A 20,278-nucleotide genomic window follows, 5' to 3' on the forward strand; every position below is an offset into this window, starting at 1 on the left:
ATGGATTTGGCCCAAATATGGTGTTTGGGCTGATAGCATAATTTGAATTTGGATTTGATAGAAATCCTATCAAATTCTAAACATTAATAAATAGGCCCATTTCAAATCCACACCCTTACCCCTCGTATTCCAAATTACAACTCCAGCCCACAGTTCACATCTTCATCATCTCGATTCATCAACATCGATTTCATCGACAAAGTTCATCCCCAATTTCTAGGGTTTGTGCCTGCGATTTCATCGACAAAGTTCAGTCTGCGATTTTTCCTGGATTATAATCATCGTTTTTCTTCTCACCAACATCCATCAGAGCAATTCAAGTATGTTTATGCCTCTTTCGATTTTTCTAGGTTTAAGTTTCGAATTACTCTGCTAAATTATGATTTGTGTGTTGAAATTTATCGTTTCATTTGTTCATTGAATAGCTGATATTCGATTTTTTTTGTGTATTGAAGTTTATAGTTTGATTAGTTGATTGAATGGATGATATTCAATTTTTGTGTGTTGATATAATGGAGAAATGGACGAACCCATGCCTCTTTATAGTTGTTTCGTTCATTTTATGTTTTTATGATGGAGAGATGGAGTTTGAATTAGTTTCGTCGCTGAATTAGTTGTCTGGTCGTGTGTGTTGATGATGAAATCGACTTTTCGGCTTTAGTTTTGGTTAGTTAAAGTGTAAATAACATTGATTTGAGGCTAGAGTGTATGATAGGGATGGGTTAGATTTTGAGAAGAGTTTCTATAATCTCTGGGTGCTAGAGATGATAGAGTGTGTGCATGTTCAAGGTAGTCTATTTGCATTATTCGTGTACCCTACCTGATACTTCAGACTTTGACATGGATATGAGAGTTATGCAACATATATGGAGTCACACTCATGCTTGTAGTCTTGTAGGTGGATAGTGTTCTAGGTTGGCAGTCTCGAGACTTATATTTTGAGCATTTGAGCTAGCCTTTAGGGGTGTATAACAAATAATGTACATAAATCAGAATGCATTGAGCTGATGCTTGATGTACTGTACTCTTCTGTTTACATTTTATAAACTCACTATAATTTTTCAGATTTGAGGCTCTTGAGTAATATGGCGGGTAATAATGAACGGGAATCACGGAAACGTGTCAGAATAGAAGAAGAAGAAGATGGTGATATGGAGCTTTTCACGCTAGTTGTGAGTTGTGTTGTCGTTATAGTAGGGGCGTTGAATTACAAAAGGTATAAGGTTAGGGATTTGGCTTGGAACGAACACGAACGTTCACAAAAAAGAGCAATGAGCAATTGCGTTTCGATAGGCGTTGTTTTGAGAAATTATGTAGGATTCTGAGATCAAAGGGTGGGTTAGTTACCTCTAGAAACGTGACTAATGAAGAAGTTGTCGCATTTTTTCTCCACACCCTTGCTCACAATTTGAAAAATCGAACTATTCAAGCTCTTTTTGCACGATCAGGAGAAACCGTGAGTCGCAAATTTCACACGGTGCTCCGAGCTGTTTTAAAAATAGGAAAATACTACGTGAAGGAAGTTGATACTACCACTAGTTTTGTCAATGATCCAAAATTTAAATGGTTTGAGGGTGTGGTTGGCGCCCTTGACGGCACTCATATAGATATGACTGTCCCTTTAGAGGATCGAGGTAGGTATCGGGATAGAAATGTTCACATTAGCACAAATGTTTTAGCAGCTTGTGATCCAAATCTCTGTTTTACATATGTTCTACCTGGGTGGAAAGGGCCCGCTTCTGATCAACGTGTCCTCCGCGACGCTCTTCAAAGGCATGCTTATAATCTTAGAGTACCAAAGGATAAGTATTTTCTTGTGGACTTAGGGTATACCAATGGTGAAGGTTTCTTAGCATCATATAAAGATACAAGATACCACTTAAATTTATGGCGAGGGAACACCCCAACAAATTCCAAGGAGCTTTTTAACTTGCGCCATTCATCAGCTCGTAACACAATTGAACGAGCATTTGGTTGCATGAAAAAGCGTTGGGCTATTATGAGGACCAGTAGCTTTTATGGTAAAAAAACCCAAGCCAAAATCATAAATGCTTGTGTCATTCTACACAACCTCTTAAGATTTGAAAAAATGGATGAAACGACTCTAATGAATGAGGTAGAACAAGATTTACAAAATGCAGTGGTACAAGAAGAGGATGGCGGAGAAGATTATGTAGTGAGTGTTAGACAAACAGAAGAGTGGAATAAGTTTAAAGACGATGTTGCAGCAAAAATGTGGAACGATTATCGAGTTAGGAGGGGTATCTGACTATTCTCTAGCTCCTTAAAAAAGAGGAAAATGATGGTGGTAAATAGTCATTAAAAACTCTTCATTTATGCTCTCTAGCTCCTTAAATTTATGCTCTATGTTTTCTTTTCTAAACAATGATTCGACTAATGGTATCTAGATAGTCTAGTACTGAAAAAATGAAATTGGCAAGGCTTTACTGAAAAAACCTGCTGATAATGAATGTACTGTACTTGATATATTGACAGAATGGGGCATGTACTTACTATCCATCCGGTGCTTTGCCTCTCTAGCTCCTTAGAGTACGATACAGGTGATATATAATTTAGATGGAAATATTCCTGAAGGGTTTAGTAGTTTGGTTAGTCTGAAGTATCTGAATTTAAGTTCTGTTTGCATTACTAATACTACTCTGAGATTGGTAACTGTTCTGGATTGCAAGTGCTTGAGCTTGCATCCAGCAGTTTGGTGGGTAAAATGGTTTAATTTGCACTCATCAGTATTTGTTTCAATCGCTTTGTTTAATATTGTAGATTCTGACCTATCTTTTTATAGATGATGGCTGAAAAAAGAAAGCAAGTTTTGGTTCCTACACAACCAAAGAAGAGAGGATATATTTCTTGGAATAGCCAAATGGATGCTCTTTTAATTTCAGTGTTGTATAATCAAGTAAGTCAAGGAAACAAGGGAGATGGAGATTGGAAGCCTCAAGCCTACCAAGCGGTGGTAGATGAGGTAAGAAGCAAGCTAAATGTATCCGTTACTACTGAAAATGTGAGGAATCGTGTCAGGATTTGGAGAAGGCACTATGGAACTATCATGGAGATAAGAACCAAAACTAAATTCAAGTGGGATGAGGAGAGAAAGATGGTGTTAGTATCACGTGACGATCAGGATGAATGGGATACATATATCAAGGTAATCCGTCTGCTTTCTATTCTATTTTTTGTTTTGGTTATCTGCTTAATTATGATCAAAGATTGTACTGGCATATTCCTTTTCGACTGTACTGGGATATTTCTTTTGCATTCTGTTAGGTGAACGTTGGATTATATTGCTTCATTAATAGCATTTGTAGCTGCGGTGACATCTAATGTGGCATAGCTAGTTTTCATGGCCATTGCATTACTGACAATAACTGTATCATATAGTTACAGATTTACATTTTACAGTGCAATCTGTGATCATAATTAAGCATTTAAGCATACACCTGTATGAGTTAGGTTCAGCTTGTGTATGAGATTGTCAAATTGGTTAGCTGCAGTACAATGGCAGATGCATAGTTGTAGTTCAGCTTGTCGGACTTTAATGTATTATGTGAGCAGACCTTGTATTTTATCAGATTATTTTATTATAAGCTTTTGAGTTGAGACCTTGTTTATCAGACTAACATGTATTTATCAGACTAACATGTATGTGTCTTTTTTCTGCATACTCATTGTAGGCCAACCCACCTACTTCATCTTATGCCAATAACTATATCGAGCATTGGGATGATATATCGATATTACTTGGACCCGATAGAGCTGTTGGTGATGGAGGGGAGCACTATGAAGAGGGTGCTACTATGATGGATGAGGAAGCATGTGATGGTTCGACTTCTAGCATCGATACTACTTCAACAAGCTCCAAAAAGAAGCGAAAAAGTGATAGTCTAGCTGATGCGGTTACTCAAGTTGCTATCACACTCCAAAGTTATGTTGAAGCTAGACAAAAAGCAACTCCAACTTTGGGAGGAAAAGAGGTATTTGATGAGGTTTCCAAAGTTGTTGGCATCCTACGTCCTCAGATTCTACAAGCCGTAAATATGTTCGTGGAGGCGCCGGTGAAATTTCAAGTTCTCAAAGACCTTCCGAGTGATAAAAAATTAGATTGGATTTTGCTTTGTCTTGATGAGCGTAATCGAGCATTCTAGTTGAAACTGTAAACCGAATTTGATCATAGTTGGACAATTTGAGCATTCTAGTTGAAACTGTAAACCGAATTTGAGCATTCTATTTTGTATTGCGGAAAATTTTAGCCTAAAAAACCTTGCAATATGAGTTAACTATTGAGTTTGGATCAAATTTGGATTCTCAAATTCTTTATATTGCCAAACATAAAAATTGGATTTCAAATTCTAAATTTCAAATCCCTTGTTTCCCAAACAAAGAATTTGAATTTGAGATTCATGATTTCACATTTCTAATTTGAGATTGGTCATTTAAAATGAAATTCTAGTATCCAAACGGGGTCTTATGGAATTCTAAAAATATTTGGATCTATTAAATCTAAATTTGAACTCGGCAAAATTGGGTTTTAACCCGTGCTCAAGCTCGAGCTAAGTTCAATAAAATATGAACTCGAAGCTCAATAAAAATTGGATCGAAAATTCATTTTACTTTTTTTTTTATTTAAAAGAAAAATTACAAATAATCACCACGTATTTGCGATTTTTTACAAATTACCACCACGTATTTGCATTTTTACAAATAACACCCAACTTACGCCGTATAGTCCACAATTACCACCGTATTTTTACCGATGATCACTTTTCTTCTTTTCCGACTTGTTAAGTGACAATTCACGCGAAATTCCCAAATTACCCTCACTACAACACACCCATTACTCCAAATACATTAATTTTCCCTAATTCAATAACCCTAAATCCCCAAATTCAAATCATAAATTCCCCCAATATATTAGCTTCTCACTTCTCAATCAAGACTTCCATATGTGCATCGGTTAATTTATCTACGAGAACAAAGCAATTGAAAATAATTCTGGGTGCATATAATCTATCAGCAACTACTTAGATTGTAACAAGAAAATATTTTGGGGTTTCTAGTGAGAGAAGCTCCCACCTCTCTCTAGAAATCTAAAATACCAAATTTATAACCTAGTTCTTTCTTTCAAGCCTCCTTTTCTCCATAGCAAGGATTAGATATCCTTCTATGTTAGACTAATAGCAATTGTAGCATCTCACTATCTCTCTTAGTCATTGATTCCACTTCTGCTGCATGTGGATTGCTTCTTTATGAAAAGTTGTATATCAATCTATTACTCTCTTCTTAACTGTTGAGTGAAAAATTGATTTTATGGAGTTTTTAGTTGTTATTGCTCTTTCTCTTTGGTTAAGATCAATTTTTTCAGTTAATAAATTCAAATCCTTTCCTTTTTTGTGACTAGACTGCCTTTTTGCTCTTCATTTTAGCCTAGAAGAGCAATTTGCAGTCAGATGTCGGCTCTAAAGAAGGTTTGGATCAAGGATTTGAGACTTCGTCTTAGCTAGTATCTATGGAACTTGTAAAATTTTACCTTGCTAGACCGAGTTTCTTATAGCAAATCTGTTTGCTTGATTCTGGAAGAATATGTGGCAGTAGTTCTTTATTTTATATTTCTAAATGTACTTTTATGAGTTTTATTTTTGTTTGTTTTCTTTTAATAATGCTATTTTTGTCCTGCCTTTTCATTAAGTCACTTACATTTTTATAGCATGATTGTTTCTGTTTATGGTCCGTAAGTGTGTGGCTTTCGGTCACTCTCACATCCGCAAGGACGCTATAGGTTGATTTTTTACAAGATCATCTTAGTTTCTTTACCTTATCAAAATAAAAAAAAATAATAAAAAAAAAAACTACTTAGATTGTAGTTACATGCTCATTCTAGTTATGAATAATCTTGTATTATGCAACTTTGGGGATTTGGATTTGATTCACGGATGAATGTTAATAATAATATTAACATCACATTACGATGTTGTATGGTTTTCAAAGGGTCAAATTACATTGTTGAAAGAGTTTGAATCCTTGAGTTTAATTAATCAAGAGTGCACAATATATACAGTCAATAGAACATTCTAGATCCTATATGTTACCATAACTAAAGGCTACAAATTAGGAGAAAATAATTACGAAATAATGTGGAGAATAACAATAATATCACTAAGAATATTTAGATATTCTAATACACCCTCGCAGTCGAAGCGGGAGGAGGGCGAATGCTGAGACTGGAGGAAGTGGTCAAAGAGGGGTCGAGGGAGACCCTTAGTAAAGATGTCAGCATATTGATATCGGGAGGGCACATGAAGTACATGGACTTGGCCGAGAGCAACCTTCTCACGGACGAAGTGGATATCCATCCCGATATGTTTAGTACGTTGATGATTGACGGGATTGCCGGAGAGGTAAATAGCGCTCACGTTATCACAGTAAACAGTCGTGGCTTTGGTAATAGGACAGTGAAGTTCAAGAAGCAAGTTCCAAAGCCAGCATGACTCGGCTACAACATTAGCAACACCTCGATACTCGGCCTCTGCACTAGAGCGAAAAATTGTAGGTTGACATTTCGATGACCAAGAAATAAGGTTGTCACCCAAGTAGACACAGTAACCGGATGTTGATCGTCGCGAGTCGGGGCAGCCACCCCAATCCGCATCACTATAAGCGGTCAAAGTATGCACCGTGGAAATAGTGAGATGAAGACCGAATGATTTTGTACCTTGTACATACCTGATGATTCGTTTAAGTGCAGCAAGATGAGCGGTGCGAGGATCGTGCATATGTAAACAAATGTGTTGTACCGCATAGGAAATATCGGGCCGTGTGAAAGTCAAGCATTGCAGGGCCCCTGCCAGAGAACGGTATAGAGTAGGGTCCTCAACATTGCTGCCAGATTCGGCACCTAGTTTGGACTTAGTGTCGACCGGTGTATTAGCGGGTTTGCAATTTGTCATCTTGGCACGAGAGATAATTTCTTCCGCATATTTCTGCTGATGAAGAAACAAGCCATGCTCATGTCTGATAGCTGAGATGCCAAGAAAATAATTAATGGGTCCAAGATCAGTCATTGAGAACTCAGCTCGAAATTTACCATTAATATCATCCCTGAGATTATTAGATGATGTAGCTAGGATAATGTCGTCGACATAAAGAAGAATATAGGCAATATTGGCACCGCATTGATATATAAGTAACGAAATGTCGGACATACTATGTTTGAACCCGATTGTGGAGACAAATTGAGCAAACCTTTGGTACCATGCTCGGGGTGCCTGTTTGAGGCCGTATAATGACTTCTTAAGAAGGCACACATGGTCAGGATAGACACGATCACGAAACCCGGGGGGTTGATGCATGTAGACGGTTTCGGCCAGCTTACCGTGGAGAAAGGTGACATCAAGTTGATGTATTGGCCATTTCTTGGACACGGCAATGCTTAAGACAGTGCGAATAGTAGCCGGTTTAACCACCAGACTAAATGTTTCATCACAATCGATTCCGACCTACTGAGACCTGCCATTGACAACAAGACGAGCTTTGTATCGCTCCTAATCACCGTTAGCTTTGAATTTATGCTTAAAAAGCCATAGACACCGTGTAACATTAACGTCATTAGGACGAAGTACCAAGACTCGAGTCTTATTTTTAATGAGAGCATCGTATTCGTCGGTCATGGCATGTTTTCAATTTGGGTCGTTAAGTGCCGTGAGTGGGTTTTTCGGCATAGGTGATAGGGTCGTGGTGACGGAGAGGTCGAAAAGCTGCTTGGGTTTAAAAATACCATGTTGAGCTCGGGTTGTCATTTGTGGCGACAGGGGAGGGTGATGTTGTGTCCTGCTGCGAGGCCGGAGAGGACATAGGTGAGGCCTGGTTCATGGCAGGGGAAACTGTCGAGGAGGGAGAGGGAGAGGGAGTTTGCACTGGTGTGGTTATTGGTGTGTGTACTTGAGTGTGTGTCGTGGTGGGAGGGGGTGTCGGATTGTGGAGGGATTGGAGGATATGTGTGGTGTAAGGGGATGTGTCATCGTTCTACAAAAAAGAATATCACGATACTGGTACCGCATCTTTTTCAGCAAACAGAAAAATAGGCTCGTTAAATGTAACATGTTGAGCAATAAAAATCTTACGTGAGGACATATCGAGACAGAGGTAGCCACGATGATTCGACGGATAACCAACAAACACACACGGCATAGTACGGGCATCAAGTTTATGAATACTTGATGTGGGAAGGTGAGGGTAACATAAGCAGCCAAAGGTACAAAGGTGAGAATAAGACGGTGTTCTAAGGTATAGACTAGATGTAGGCGTTGAAATATTGTTGGCCTTGCTCGGAAGTATATTGTGAAGGTATGTTGCCATCGAAAGGGCATAATGCCACATTGACGGGGGAAAGGTGAGCATGTAGAAGGAGGGTACACCCCCATATACCAAGGAGCCTTAACAAGACTTTCCCTAGCATATAAGAGCGTTACCATCTCGATTGCCCGAGGATAGTAATAATCCAACGTCGATAAAGAACAATTAAAGTTTATTACAAGTGATTAAACAGACTAAGATAACAAAGATACAACTCAGACTACTACCAACTAGGTGATCTACACTTCTGTCAAAACTCGTGAAAGACTCATCCCGCCAAGTATCCAACTATCAACCAAGTCATCACCTGCTAAGTCTGACTGCTCACCATAAGGGATCACGGCAGACACAACAGAAACAGACAAGAAGACAAACCACACAAGGTCAGTAACGGAGGAAAAACACAACAACAACAGCCGACACACTACAAATACAACCAAGCACACGCACAAGCCACAACCACTCCAACCAATCACCGTCACCGACTATCCACTGGACCAGCCCTGCCAGTGGGGGACCGCAGTCGTACCCACCAAATCCCCGCTCATCATAACGAGCGATAAACCCAAGTTTCCTTAATGTGCACATCCCCTCCTGTGGCGGGTTCCACAGAGGGCGAACCAAGGGCGTGAAGCCACTCGCGCAAGTGACTCTACTCAGCCAGGGACGCGCTCCGAAGATCACAAACAGATACAAACCAATCAACAGTATTACGTCAACGATAAACACCATAGCACAGTACCAACCAACTATCACCATCCGACAACCATACTGATATAACAACAACCAAACCACATCACAAGACACTCTAGACATCCAACAGTACTGAGTAGGCGAACCTACCTTTAGCCAACCGCAGCGATTCCACGATCAATCACACGACATCAACCAAGCAAGAAATACACCTATACAAACAGTACAATAATCCATCACAACCACTACAACCCTAACTGAAAACGACAATGACAAAGATGATGACGATGACATACCTACGCATAGCATACCGGCGTCAAGATCGCTACCCGACTCAAGCAACCCATCCGTACAGCACAAGCATCCTCAAAGGCTTCCATGGAAGGAACTAGGGCGAAGGGAAGAAGGAGAGACGACTTTTAGGTTTTTAGGAAGAGGCGGAAATGATTTGCGATTCTACCAAAACACGATTATAAATCCCCGCTGAAAAGACGCTACTCGATCGAGTAACTAGTTTACTCGATCGAGTGGCCTCTACTCGATCGAGCCTCAAGGCTACTCGATCGAGTGGCCTCGACTAGATCGAGTACCACACACCCAAAGCTTGCTACGTCACAAGTCATCGCTCGTAAGGTTTCCTTAAAGACTAATACATGTCACTAAGGTCGGTCAACGCCAGTCAACGGGTCCCTAAAAGGACGGGTATTACAGTCTTCCCCCCTTAAAAAGAACTTAGTCCCCGAAGTTCGGCTCATCCTCTCCCGAACCGCACGACAAAGAACTAAAGTCAACACCACCGTTTACCCGACACAGGTCAACAAAACTGTTTAGAAATATTATCCCACTATGTACGTCTATCAAACATCATCACTGTCAACCACCTAACACACGTCACACACTCAAACCTCAACAACTACTAACTTCCTTTTGAGCTACTGATCACATATCATACACTAATACGATCAACTCGACTATCACTTATGCTACTACATCGAATTATTCAGACATGTACCAACACGATTGCAAGACTATACATTCATTCATCACCGGTCAGCAACTACCACTTACCAAAGCACAGAACCCAACTGGTTTGTCACCAGTTCACCACGACACATGTTTCATTATACTCAATTACCCTGACCTTACAACACAATTCCGCTAAAATCATTAAAGTCTTAAGTCATCATAGCGAATATTACCGAAATGAAGTATACAACTATCATTCGACAATTATTAATTCTTACTCAATTGCACTAAGATCGCCATAAAGCTATCCAAAACAATCATACGAAACTTATTCAAACCGTCATTCATATACTTTAAAATATCACAAAAATACCGCAACGTTGTTATAATTACCTCATTTTTCTTTTGCGACATTACTCTTCTCCTCTTAAAAGGAACTTCGTCCCCGAAGTTCACCATCAAACAACTTCCATGTCTCTCAGACCGACACAAACATCACTACTTTGACATTACTCATTACCCACCAAAACAACATTGATTCACATGCACACTACTTACTAACGGGAATTACGTGATTACAACTCATACAAATGTAAACCACTGAAATTACGTACTACATCATTGATATAAACATTCTGACAACTTAGCAGCGACCCAATAATTATATTATACGACCATACTGAACAAGTGAGAACATTATAAACATAATATTCGATTCATCGAATTTGACCGCATACCTTTACTAAGTGACACAAATAACCCTTAAAACTGAGGAAAATGATCAAAACCCATACTCAACTCATGGCAGAAACAACACTTTATTGACATTACTTGACCACGACTCACAAGATATACAAATACGAACTTAAACAACATCACTTGCACACTAAGTTCCTGCAACAACATGTCCTATCGTTCCGACGCACCTATATTGCATAAAAATTTACTCATAACTCAACCACAAGCCAATACATGACCAACGGTGAAGCTAAAACATGTTACTAAACACCAACAACCATGACCAATGTAAAAACATCCAAAAATATGAGGATTCAAACAATTTAAACATCGAAATGTGCCTGTAACAGTGACACTTGATCGAGTTGGTCAGGCACTCGATCGAGCTAGCTCTACTCGATCGAGTTCGTCAGCTACTTGATCGAGTAGCCCGAGATCAGAATACCCCTCCAACTGACACACCTGCAGCTACTCGATCGAGAGAGGGGCACTCAATCGAGTTGCCACAAGTCACAAAATGCTCAAAGCTCCAACCATAAGGCATATAATCACATAAATACGAGTCGGGATGCTAACCCGACCCACAAACCCTGCAAAATAAGTCCAGAAATACGCAAGTACGGCCTTATGGCCACCGATACAAACCAAGTTCGAAAAGTACCAACCAAAATAAAGTAATATCCATCATAAACTACAAACATAAAAGAAGAAAATGGAGTATCATCATCACTCCTGCTGCTGCTCATCCATCATTGCATCCTTATCACCACCTCCACCCGAAGTGCCTGCTCCCGACGCACCAAGACCCGCATCACCACCGGCTCCAGCATCTGCTCTCGTGTGCCAAGGGGTCAAACAGCCGTAGGGGTACGACTGAGGCTCTCCCCAGGTAGACATATCCACACCATAAGAGTGAAAAACCCCACTGCTGTCCCCGACTCCTCTCCACCAAACCGGCTGAGGTCCCGTGGTCCCATACTCCTGAACATAAGCCATCTCGTGCAGGTTCCTGAGTGTCAGGGTAGAAAACACTCTCTCTGAAAGGTAGCTCTCACGCACCTCTAGGCTATCGAAAGAAGGGTAGCCAGGGAACTGGTACTGTGGCGGTACTGGCTGCTCCGGCTGAACGGGCTGAGTCTCAGCCACTCTCTCCCTCACTCTGCGTGGTCCCCTCCCCAACCTAGGCCGGTCCTCCTCAGCTCTCTCGTTCTCCCCCTTCCTCGGCTCGGGCATAACCTGTAGGATCTCCGGGTCAATGAGATACGTCTGCACCGATGGACGCCCCTCCTCCTCCTCATTGTCAGAATCGACAGCTATAACTGCCGGTGGTAAAGGCTCAGTCGCAGGTAGGTGCTCAGAAGCTGGTATCCGCATCCAACTCATACCCCATACTCTCCATGCTAAACTCCCATCCGCCAATGTTCTCCACCATTTCTGGTCGAGGAAGTACTGACGGTCTAAGATAGGCACTGTGGTGGTCAATGGAGTATAGGCCGAGGAAGCCTCAAAGGATGTCAACCTCTCTGCTAAACGTGTGGCAATGACACCACAACTCAGGAATCTAGTGTCAGATGAGGCCATCAAAGCTAGACTGGCACACACCATGGCATGGGCACTAAAGGTCACTTTCTGAGACCGCTCGGGGTTAAGGTACGCCATCAACAACATCAACTCATGTGAGTTCAACTTACTCACATCCTTTCTCTCGTAAAGAAGACATGTCAAAGCACGAAAGAAGATCTTCAAAGTGACATGTTGAACATCATTAATCAACATGTTACTTGAAGTAAGAGCTGGTTTCCTGGTGATACAAGGCATGAGACTACAAATCCCACACTCCTCAGGTATGTCTCGAAGAGCTCCCTTGGCGGGTTTAGCAAGGCCAAGGTGAGAAGCAAACAGGTCCATGGTCAAGATAAAGCCGGTGTTCATGAGGCGAAACTCCACAGTTTGTTCCACCGCCTCGTATTTAAACGAGCTCATGAAATCGAGAGTCAAAAAGGCATAGGAGTGCTTACGGAGGTGATACACCCAGTCATCCCCAAGGTCTCGAAAATATGCCTAACGTCGGTCTCAATCCTCAAGTCAGTCAGAAGGGTCGTGTCTATACAGCGGGTGGGTCTCATCTTACGGCTCTGCAAAGCTACAAACTTCTTCCTTTGTGTGAAATCCACAAAAACTACAGACGGGTATTCAGGTACAGCCGGAACTACCGGTCCACTCCCCTCTCCCACCTCGGGCTCAGAAGCCCTCCCTCTCTTGCTCTGTCGGGTTCTCACTGTTGGTCTCGGCATCTGTTTCAACACATAACTTAAATATACCACCACATATATATGAAAAAAACATACAAGACAACTCATGTATGATCATAGAAAGAAGCAACTAGGTACACACTTTCACCATCAATCCAAAAGTTTTAAGTAAAATTCTCAATTCTAGTCATCAGACTGTCTCTACAGCTGTAGAAATTTTGACATATTTAGCATGAATTAACATAACCATTACTACTTTTAGGACTCAAACCTTCAAAACATCCACATATATAAACCAATTTCACAACAACATGAGACGAATTTCAGTTTGGGGCACTTTTAAGACGGAGTTTTAAGGCAAATTTTTGAGTGAAAATCACAAAAATCAACCCTAAACATGATATATATGACATAGACTACCCAATTTTCATCCTTTTACACACAAAAGACAACCAAAAATCAATTCAAATTTCCAAATCCTAGAAAGGTCGAGTCACTCAAACCCCTATTTTGATTCGATTTTTGCATAGCTATCAATAATAATCATCAAAGGAAAGCATCCAGATCATATTACAACAATTAGAAGCAAGATTTAATTCATATAAATCGATTTTCCAACAATTTCCAACATTTTACATGTGTCTAACTAATTAAAAACATCGGAATAGGATAAACATTCATACCTTAACTGATTAGCAAGTAAGAAGAAACGAATTAAGCAAAGAAATCACCAAATCCAGCCAAGCACCAAACCAACAAGAATCAAAGTATTGAGAGAGATTTAGGGGTTAGGGTTTGCGAAAAGAAGAAAGAATAAGAAGAAAGAGCAAAAGAAAAGGGTATATAAACCCGCAATTCCCCGGGTACTGTAGCACTTACTCGATCGAGTAAGTATGTTACTCGATCGAGTGGCCTCCACTCAATCGAGTTGGAGCTACTCGGTCGAATTTTCGTAGGAAATTCCAACTTTCTCGACGTTATAGCTTCCTAACTAGATCGAATGAGGTCAACTCGGTCTAGTAGGCACTCATACTCGGTCAAGTAAGGTTAGGTATATGATCGAAAATATATATAAATATATATATATATATATATATATATATATATATATATATATATATATATATATATATATATATATATATATATATATATATATAAGATTAACTAAAGATTCCTGCAAAACAGCAACGCGTGTCGATTCCAAACATGAATTCGAATATCGGCACTGGTTAATGTATTCATTCACATAGTATCACTACTACACAAGTATAACGTATCAATCCAACCAATACATTATTTCATTCAACTCTTCATTTTTATTTCATGACGACCATTACGCAACCAAATGATTAAACGTTCAACTTTCTCATGCATACTCTTAACACATTCCTTTTGTTTATAAGCATACATTACAACTACAACAAAATAACTTTTAAGCCCATCACTCTAATCATTCATATAACACTCAGCCCTTCTTTAACATTCAAGCCTTCTACAATCTAACTTTATTACGACCATCAACGAAATAACTTCTAACCATATTACTTTAATCATACATCTAACACTTACCACACACTAACTTGATTACTCAACTGAATTATACTACACGCGGAAACATTCAATCGTTCATCTATCACATTTACTCCCATACTATTTTGATAACCACTACAACAATTTTACAACCTACTAACCATCACTATCACTACTATATACAAGGCTCACAAGCTTTTATATCCGTTACTAATATCAACCATGTAGAACAGGCATTACCAACACCACATCATGCACACAATCTCGTATTGCAAACACATCATCACTTCTGCTACTACTCAACTATAGATTTTTCACAATCCTAATCACAACCATAGACATTTAGCATCCGGAAAGACTCCGCTACAAACATCTCTACGTCACTATCATACACACTCTATGCACATAATTCCCGACTCAAAATCCCCTTAACCAGTGACTGGCTTAAGCATAATAGGGTCATGATTTTGAAATGAGGGTGCCTACTCACCCAAAATCTAGCATCAGTCGGGGCTCCCAATATACATACACCAGGTTCATTTTATTAGACTCACTACATTCATTAGGCTCATTTGTTACAGATTCCAAAATCGTCGCTCTGATACCACTTTGTAACACCCCGATATACCAAGGAGCCTTAACAAGACCTTCCCTAGCATATAAGAGCGTTACCATCTCGGTTGCCCGAGGATAGTAATAATCCAACGTCGATAAAAGAACAATTGAAGTTTATTACAAGTTATTAAACAGACTAAGATAACAAAGATACAACTCAGACTACTACCAACTAGGTGATATACACTTTTGTCAAAACTCGTGAAGGACTCATCCCGCCAAGTATCCAACTATCAACCAAGTCATCACCTTCTAAGACTGACTGCTCACCATAAGGGATCGCGACAGACACAACAGAAACATACAAGAAGACAAACCACACAAGGCCAGTAACGGAGGAAAGACACAATAACAACAACCGACACACTACAGATACAACCAAGCACACGCACAAGCCACAACCACTCCAACCAATCACCTCACCGACTGTCCACTAGACCAACCCTGCCAGTGGGGGACCGCAGCCATACCCACCAAATCCCTGCTCATCATAACGAGCGATAAACCCAAGTTTCCTTAATGTGCACATCCCCTCCTGTGGCGGGTTCCACAGAGGGCAAACCAAGGGCGTGAAGCCACTCCCGCAAGTGACTCCACTCAGCCAGGGACGCGCCCCGAAGATCACAGACAGATACAAACCAACCAATAGTATTACGTCAACGATAAACACCATAGCACAGTACCAACCAACTATCACCATCCGACAACCATACTGATATAACAACAACCAAACCACATCACAAGACACTCTAGACATCCAACAGTACTGAGTAGGCGAACCTACCTTTAGCCAACCGCAGCGATTCCACGATCAATCACACGACATCAACCAAGCAAGCAATACACCTATACAAATAGTACAATAATCCATCACAACCACTAACTAAAAACGACAACTACAAAGATGATGACGATGACATACCTACGCATAGCATACCGGCGTCAAGACCGCTACCCGACTCAAGCAACCCATCCCTACGGCACAAGCATCCTCAAAGGCTTCCATGGAAGGAACTAGGGTGAAGGGAAGAAGGAGAGACGACTTTTAGGTTTTTAGGAAGAGGCGGAAATGATTTGTGATTCTACCAAAACACGATTATAAATCCCCGCTGAAAAGACGCCACTTGATCGAGTAACTAGCTTGTTTACCTTAATATTTTGTGTGAATATTACGGTAAATTATTTGCCAAAGATTAAAAGATTGTAAAATATGGAATAGAAATATCCGGAACATTCCAGAACATTTTGACTCGGTTTTAGAAAATGAAGACGATTTTATGACCTCGGACTCCAAATGTACTCTAATTACTGCCAAAACGACCGTATCGGCACGTAGATGACAATTAAGAGGTAGACACACGTGTTTGAGCGATCACTTGACGATAAACTTACGAACTGTCAGAAATCGTTCCGCGCACCAAACATGCGGCCCAATCATCACCGGTTGGTTTGCGGGAGGTGCAGAAATGAGGTATCTACACACTTATACTACTACATCGAATTACTCAGACATGTACCAACACGATTGCAAGATTATACATTCATTCATCACCGGTCAACAACTACCACTTACCAAAGCACACAACCCAACTGGTTTGTCACCAGTTCACCACGACACATGTTTCATTATACTCAATTACCCTGACCTTACAACACAATTCCGCTAAAATCATTAAAGTCTCAAGTCATCATAGCGAATATTACCGAAATGAAGTATACAACTATCATTTGACAATTATTAATTCTTACTCAATTGCGCTAAGATCGCCATGAAGCTATCCAAAACAATCATACAAAACATATTCAAACCGTCATTCACATACTTTAAAATATCACAAAAATACCGCAACATTGTTATAATTACCTCATTTTTCTTTTGCGACATTACTCTTCCCCTCTTAAAAGGAACTTCGTCCCCGAAGTTCACCATCAAACAACTTCCCTGTCCCTCAGACCGACATAAACAGCACTACTTTGACATTACTCATTACCCACCAAAACAACATTGATTCACATGCACACTACTTACTAACGGACATTACGTGATTACAACTCATACAAATGTAAACCACTAAAATTACGTACTACATCATTGATATAAACATTGTGACAACTTAGCAGCGACCCAATAATTATATTATACGACCATACTGAACAAGTGAGAACATTATAAACATAATATTCGATTCATCGAATTTGACCGTATACCTTTACTAAGTGACACAAATAACCCTTAAAACTGAGGAAAATGATCAAAATCCATACTCAACTCATGGCAGAAACAACACTTTCTTGACATTACTTAACCACGACTTACAAGATATACAAATACGAACTTAAACAACATCACTTGCACACTAAGTTCCTGCAACAACATGTCCTATCGTTCCGACGCACCTATATTGCATAAAATTTTACTCATAACTCAACCAGAAGCCAATACATGACCAACGGTGAAGCTAAAACATGTTACTAAACACCAACAACCATGACCAATGTAAAAACATCCAAAACTATGAGGATTCAAACAATTTAAACATCGAAATGTGCCTGTAACAGTGACACTTGATCGAGTTGGTCAGGCACTCGATCGAGCTAGCTCTACTCGATCGAGTTCGTCTGCTACTTGATCGAGTAGCCCGAGATCAGAATACCCCTCCAACTGACACACCTGCAACTACTCGATCGAGTGAGAGGCACTCGATCGAGTTGCCACGAGTCACAAAATGCTCAAAGCTCCAACCATAAGGCATATAATCACATAAATACGAGTCGGGATGCTAACCTGACTCACAAACCCTGCAAAACAAGTCAAGAAATACGCAAGTACGGCCTTATGGCCACCGATACAAACCAAGTTCAAAAAGTACCAACCAAAACAAAGTAATATCCATCATAAACTACAAACATAAAAGAAGAAAATGGAGTATCATCATCACTCCTGCTGCTGCTCATCCATCACTACATCCTCATCACCACCACCACCCGAAGTGCCTGCTCCCGACGCACCAAGAACCGCATCACCACCGGCTCCAGCATCTGCTCTCGTGTGCCAAGGGGTCAAACAACCGTAGGGGTACGACTGAGGCTCTCCCCAGGTAGACATATCTGCACCATAAGAGTGGAAAACCCCACTACTGTCCCCAACTCCTCTCCACCAAACAGGCTGATGTCCCGTGGTCCCATACCCCTAAACATAAGCCATTTCCTGCAGGTTCCTGAGTGTCAGGGTAAAAGACACTCTCTCTGAAAGGTAGCTCTCACGCACCTCTGGGCTATCGAAAGAAGGGTAGCCAGGGAACTGATACTGTGGCGGTACTGGCTGCTCCGGCTGCACGGGCTGAGTCTCAGCCACTCTCTCCCTCACTCTCACATAGATGTAGAGAAAGGCAGTTTAATATGCTTACCGAGCTGACATGAATAACAAAAAATGTTTTTAAAAGCACTACAAGAAATAGTATTATTATTGCGAAGAATTGAAAAAAATAGCCAGTGCGGGGTGTCCTAGGCGACCGTGCCATGTAGGTGCGGAAATGGCAGTGAATGCTTGAGATGAGGCGTTTTTTGTGGGAGGCGAGGCAAGTAAAGGGTAAAGATCTCCCGTACTACTGCATCTCATAAGTGGCTTCTCCGTCTGAAAGTCCTTCACAGTAAAACCAAATTTATCAAATTCGACAGAAACATTATTATCGGTGGTGAGTTTGCGTACGGAAACGAGATCCCTTTTAATAATGTTTGGTGCATGGAGGACATTTTTTAGAACAAGCGGAGGAAAGGGAGACGGTAGTGTTTTCGCACCACAACCCATAATGGGAATTTCAGTGCCATTACCAACAATAATCTTACGATTACCGCTCAAATTAAAATAAGAAAAGAGGGTACCTTCGTTCGACGTCATGTGAGACGATGCGCCCGTATCCATATACCAATTATCATCCGGGGGTTGCAACATGAGAGACTGCATTGTGGCAGCGAGTTTCGTTGGTTTCAAAGCTCCTTGAGGGGCCCCAACCATGGGTGATTGAGCGAGAAAAGCTTGAGGGCGTGGTCCGAGAACACCGGGTCTGCGGTTGGTAGGAGGATCCCAACCCGTGGTTGGGTAAGGGCAAGGCGGAGCAGCCCACGCCTGCTGCTGTCAGGGAGGTGGGTTGAGGGGGACCCACGTCTAGGAGCAACGCGTGCCTTGGGATTGCTGCTGCTGCTGCTGGCCATTTTTTTCGGTGTCAGACGATTGATTGGAGAACGACTCTCCACCCCCGTTGTTGTTGCCACGATAGTTCTTGCCGCGACCCCCTTTTTTGCGATTGTTGTTACCTTGATTATTTTGCGAGGAGGAATTGTCGGAGTTGCGAGTTGTATTGTCATTGCAGCTGTTGGATTGAGTAGTAAGGAGAGCAGAGTTGGGAACCTTATTTTGGCGAGCCTCTTCAAGGGTTATCATAGAGCGCGCTTTATAGTTAGCCAGTAATGGATCACGTTTTTGCATGACCGTAGCAGTGCTATCATAGCCCTTTGATAGACCAGCAACGAGACGGAGGACAAGACGTTCCTCGGTGATAGGAGCCCCGACATTTGCGAGTTGATCAGCCAACATCTTTAGATCTTGGCAGTAAGACGATGCATTAGGGTAGTTGTCCATATGAATTTGCGAAAACTCTTGTTCGAGATATACAACACGAGAATTTTTATTATCATTGAAAATATCCTTGAGACGGTCCCAAGCTTCTTGCGCCGTAGAACCAGGCTTGAGGATTGTATGAAGGAGATTAAAGGAAATCGTATTATAGATCCATTGCTTGACGATCGCATCGAGATGAGTCCATTGGGCATCTTTGGCAGTTGCGGCACCCTTAGGTGGGACGATGTGGTCAGCCACATCAAACGCCTGAGCGGTATTGAGAAACAACTCTGCCCAAGATGCATAGTGAACATTTTCCGTCTCGATGGTAATTTGGACATGATTTTTGATGTTGGATACGAAAAAACAGGGTGAAATGGGCTAGATTTGGGTGCATCGGATTCGCCAGGCATGATGAAGGATTGAAAAATTGGGACTCGACTGGGGAGAATTAGAAGAAGAATATAAGAAGATGAAGAGGATCGAATTAGGGTGA

The 20,278-nt window shown here is 41.0% G+C and overlaps 1 pseudogene; it reads left to right on the forward strand.

The window, feature by feature from the left end:
• The first annotated feature begins 1,085 nt into the window (after positions 1-1,085).
• Positions 1,086-4,163, forward strand: LOC141648746 (uncharacterized; annotated as a pseudogene).
• The last annotated feature ends 16,115 nt before the right edge of the window (positions 4,164-20,278 follow it).

The sequence above is a fragment of the Silene latifolia genome, chromosome 3, assembly GCF_048544455.1.
Source record: "Silene latifolia isolate original U9 population chromosome 3, ASM4854445v1, whole genome shotgun sequence".
NCBI lineage: Eukaryota > Viridiplantae > Streptophyta > Magnoliopsida > Caryophyllales > Caryophyllaceae > Silene > Silene latifolia.